Here is a 5,202-nt window from a genome sequence, read left to right as displayed (position 1 = left end):
GATGGGGACGCAGGTGTGGACCCCCCATACTGTGGGGGCATCGACCCAGATCCCGTGACTGGTGTCGGGCTAGGAATTAAGGGATGCCCATTTCTTTCTTCCTTCCGAGGTTGGTGCTCCGTGATGTGGACGAATGGTGGTGGCTTGGACGTGGATACCAGAGAGGTGGCTTCGGATGGTGGTCCGCATGGTTGGCTTTCCGGCGGGCACCATGTCGATGGTGGTGGCTCTCCCTCTTGGTCGTGTCTGCGGCAGGAGGGTAGTGGTGGGTGGCTCAGGTGCTCTCCCCATAGTGGCGTCACCCCGATCCGGACCTGGGGAGTTGAACTCGTTGCACCTGTCATGAAGACCTTGTGTGGCATGACGGAGCTGCCGAGCGAAAGCTCTGCGCTTTGTCGCTGACGACGGCGACGCCTGCGGGCGCCACTATCTTCCTGAAGATGTCGTCGTGGTGCTCCTCTTTTTGCCAGGGTTCCGGGTGAAGACCCTTGTCTCTTCTAGACTTGGCAGCGACGACACAAAGCATCGTTTTCCATCCTGGGAGCGTTGTTGTGGAGTTTAGGTGTTTAGGGCATTGTGTGGCGTTGTACTCGGTTTTCCCAATGCTTTCTTTGGCCCAGTTCTTTTGGCCGATTCTAACTAGCTAGGATTGTAAAACAAATGGGTTCAAGATTCTGGGAGAAGCTGGGTGGATGGTCGATTCTCAAGATCATGGGAGAATCGGCCAAAAGAACTGGGCCATTTGGTAGTGTAGTAGGTTCTGCGTGGTCCAGTTATCTTGAGATCTACATTGTATGAGCTAGCGATGTTTTTTTAGGCAAAGCATTTGTTAACTTTTTGGAGACAAGGGAGCAATAGTTAATTAGTCATGTCGTTTTGGCTATAATTATGTACCATCACGGTCAGGCCATGAGTTTTTTATTTGAGAGAGAGCAGATCAGGCCACGAGTATAAGTAAACCACATTTTCGGGCCGTTGAGGCATCTCGGCTACTATCGCTTAGTTGGGCCAAAAATCCAAAACAGCAACACCGGCGGAGCGAAATGCAGAGGAAGGTTTTCTAATGACTGAACTTGTTTAGTCCCACCTCGCCCGCGCAAGCAGCACAGCCAGCCAAGAGAGCTATAAAAGGAGACCCAGGGCAACGTTTGAAAGCATACCTTTCTCGGCCTTTTGGCTAAGATCAAGTGTAGTATCTGTTCTTATCAGTTTAATATCTGATATGTGGGCCATGTGTCCACAACGATATTAAATTTATTTTTTATGGGGGAGGGTCCACCACACTAGCTTGCTAGTGGGCCCCTCGTGTGTCGCTTGGGCGTTGCACTACTGCCCAGGCCAGGCGCACCCCAACCAATACAAAGGTAAAAAATAGTACCTACTACTCTTTTTATTAATAACAAAGAAAATGTATGGGAAGATCCACCACAGTGGTTCCATCTCTCTTTGTTTCCTTATCTGCAAAACAAAAATTCTGAATAATATGGCTTGCATCAAGCACGTTTTCTTTTGTTTCCTTATCTGAAATTCTGAATAATATGGCTTGCATCAAGCATGTTTTCTTTAAACATAGATGCTTTTGTTTTACAGGGGGTATGGTCAAGGCACATTTTAAGGGTAAGGACGACAATTCTGTAGCTCAACAGAGCTGGTGCCCTGTGCTCTTGCAAGTTTTGGCTGCTGTATGCTTCTGGGTTCAAGTAGTCAGGATAGCGTGTCGACTCGCAGGGGCAAAATAACTGAATCTGATAGAACAGAATCAGCTAGTTGATCGCCAGTTCAGTTTAGAAGTTGGTGCTGAGAATTCTAATTTTTTTGGGGGTGATAATTATGATGCTGTTATGGTATGCATATGTTCTTCAGTATGTGTGGTGTGTGGCTGCACTATGATTTATTTCCAGTTCTTCCACTGTCACTCAGTGATCGGCGCAGGGTGCTTCATAACATACATTTGTGCTCTGATTGAGAGAAAGTAGGCGGGCTGGTTGGCGCTCTGTTTTAGCGCCCAAAGATGAACAAGAGGACACAAGATAGAACAACAACCTTGACCAGAGAACCTGTCTCTATCTCAAAAATGCATATGAATCAAAGACATTTTTTTCACACACACCTGAAATCAGTTTCTTGTTCTAGGTGCATCATCAAGCAGAAGACAAGGATGGTTTAACTTGTTATCACTTGGGAAGCATTATCTAGATTAGATTCGCCTATGAACATGTCAGGTTGTCTTACTTCTGAGTAGAACCTGTCTCTCATTTTCTAAAAAATGGAACTATCTATCAATATATGTGTGCTGCTTTAGTTGATCTTCTGAATATTTGCAAGTGCTGGCTGTCGGTACTATTCAATTCAACAGGATAGCACAGCATCCCTATGTAAAAATGCATTTTCCCAGTTGTACGAATATCTGCACTTCACATTTAGCATGATATGGTGGCTGGCTCTTTGTAAGCTTGTGAATATGGTATGAACATTGCTGAGAATTCTCTGCCAGCTTATTTCTCAACGTTTTTATTCCATGCTTGCAATGAGAGCTATGTTGAGCAGACTGCTTATTGTTTCAATAGCTTTCACAGATTCATCAAGTTTTTTATGTTAAATCCCTCCACACCCATGACAAAAGCTTTGTTTTTTTCATATTTTTAAACTAAACTAATTTAGGAAACCTTGCTAATACAAGCTAAGATACGAATTCTTGGATGAGTTGCCAGATGCCAGCAATAGTTAATTAGTTATGTCCTTTTGACTTGCGGTGGCAACATGACTGATTCCTCCGAGAAATATCGGAATCGGGCCAGTTCCGTCTGATGTCAGATGATGTTGTATTGATGCTGGCTGCACCTTAGGTCCTTCCCGGTTGATGACAATATGGCAATGACCAGTGTAGTACAGTGGGTCAGTAGAAAGAAAGAATGAATGAAAGTATTGCTGTACATGTGGCTACTATTACACTCCTGATTAGGAAATACAAACAAATAGTTTCAGTAGCTTTCGCAGGTCCATCAAGTTGTTGAAGTTCAATCCTTGCCGACCCAGATGACAAAAGCTTGCTTTTTATTACGTCTTTACGACTAAATTAATTTATGAAACGTGCTAATTCAGGCTAAGATATGTCCTCTTTTGCTAATTCAGAAAACGTTCCTAATTCAGGCTTAGATATGTCCTCTTTTGCCACTTGACAGATCAGAAAGTACTCCCGTGAGGCCATAGCCATAAGTCTGAACTAAGAAGCCACGTTATTGGGCTGCTGAGATATCTTTTTTTCTTTTAAAAAGGCTGTTCAGACACCTGGGCCGCTATAGTTTAGCTGGGCCAACCAGTCCAAAACGACAGAAAATAGTCAGTACGCACAGGGACAGGTTTCTAATGACACATTGTGGTTTAGTACCACCTCGCCCGCGCAGCACAACAGAGCGGTTGAGAGAGCTATAAAAGGAGACACAGGTCATCGCCGCAAAGCATACCTTTCTCGGCCTTTTGGCTAAGATCAAGTGTAGTATCTGTTCTTATCAGTTTAATATCTGATATGTGGGCCATGTGTCCACAATGATATTAAATTTATTTTTTATGGGGGAGAGTCCACCACACTAGCTTGCTAGTGGGGCCCTCTTGTGTCGCCTGGGTGTTGCACTACTGCCTAGGCCAGGCGCACCCCAACCAAAACAAAGCAAAGAAAATCAGTAGTTCAGTTGCTACTCTTGTATTAACAACAACTAAAAAAAATTGTGGGAAGATCCACCACATTGGTCACATCTCCCTTTGTTTCCTTATATCTGAAACTCTGAATAATATGGCTTGCTTCAAGCATGTTTTCTTGAAACAGAAGAAACTAGATGCTCATGTTGTACCATGTCAGGGGTATAGTCAAGGAACATTCTAAGGGCAAGGATGGCAGTTCTATAGCTTAACAGAGTTGGCGCCCTGTGCTCTTGCCAGTTTTGGCTGCTGTATCCTTCTGGGTTCAAGTAGTCAGGATAGCGTGTGGACTTGCAGGGGCAAAATAACTGAATCTGACAGAACAGAATCAGCTAGGTGATCGCCAGTTCAGTTTAAAAGTTGGTGCTGAGAATTCTAATTTTTTGGGGGGTGATAATTATGATGCTGTTATGGTATGCATATGCTCTTCAGTATGTGTGGTGTGTGGCTGTACTATGATTTATTTCCAGTTCTTCCACTGTCACTTGGTGATCGGTGCAGGGTGCTTGATAACATACATTTGTGCTCTGATTGAGAGAAACAGTAGTAGGCGTGCTGGTTGGCGCTCTGTTTTAGCGCTCAAAGATGAACAAGAGGACACAAGATAGAAGAACAACCTTGACCGGAGAAACTACAATTCTACGAAGTTCGCATACATGTTGTCTTGAGAAGCAAGGGATTGCGCTTTTCTTGACTCGGCCTAGTCAAGACTTGACCCACTGATGTTGACGTAGTAGCATCTGAAACTATCTCCGGGCAAGAAAATGGCGGCTACAATTGCTGCTGCTGGTCAAATAGGTAACAGCTCTGAAGTTTCTATATGCACCACAATCCCTTAACCTGCTTGCTTTTTTTTTACAAATGCTAGTTGAAGCTGATGGCATGATAATGACAAGGCATGACACTTTCTTGCTAAGAGCATCTCCAAGAGCCGCCCAACGCCAGGTTTGGCGCGGCGCGTAGTGCTGGCTCCAGCAAGCGCACTAAAAACTGATTTGCGGCGCGTCCATCGTCAGGTTTGGCGCAGCGCGCAGTGCTGGCTCCAGCAGGCGCGCTAAAATGCAGCGCACCCGCTCTCGCACAAACAACATATGCGCTGCAAACACATGCTAGAAGATCAAACACAAACAAAAGAAATCAATAGAAATAGTTCAATCTATTTTATTACAACTCAAACAAATAGTATCTTTCATCAAATACAATAAATAGTTCAACAATACAACATCAAACGCACAAATCATGATGCTCTTTGGCGGTACTTTATCAGATGGCTCCTCCCTCCACCCCCTCCACCACCTCTCTGGCGACTCCTAGGGCGACCCCTCCGGCGATCCATGGCGCTCCAACCTTGTGAATCTCTCCGGACAAGATGGTGCCCCCTCTCCTGGATCTTTCTCCGGGAGTGGAAATTGCCAACAAGGTTAGAGCCAAATTCTCCACTTCTGTTCATTGCCTCGATCCCAACCACGCTTTCCATCTGGTGGTTTCATTTAGCCATTCTTCCTT

At 44.9% G+C, this 5,202-nt stretch overlaps 2 non-coding genes across 2 annotated transcripts; both read left to right on the top strand.

Moving 5' to 3' along the window:
* Nucleotides 1-1,156: 1,156 nt before the first annotated feature.
* LOC119326871 lies at nt 1,157-1,353 on the top strand. The gene has a single exon (XR_005158234.1). It is a non-coding gene; the product is annotated as a U2 spliceosomal RNA (small nuclear RNA).
* Nucleotides 1,354-3,460: 2,107 nt separating this feature from the next.
* LOC119326875 lies at nt 3,461-3,657 on the top strand. Its single transcript, XR_005158238.1, has one exon. It is a non-coding gene; the product is annotated as a U2 spliceosomal RNA (small nuclear RNA).
* The last annotated feature ends 1,545 nt before the right edge of the window (nt 3,658-5,202 follow it).

This window comes from Triticum dicoccoides, chromosome 6B, assembly GCF_002162155.2.
Source record: "Triticum dicoccoides isolate Atlit2015 ecotype Zavitan chromosome 6B, WEW_v2.0, whole genome shotgun sequence".
NCBI lineage: Eukaryota > Viridiplantae > Streptophyta > Magnoliopsida > Poales > Poaceae > Triticum > Triticum dicoccoides.
This window is presented reverse-complemented; position numbering and strand designations above follow the sequence as displayed.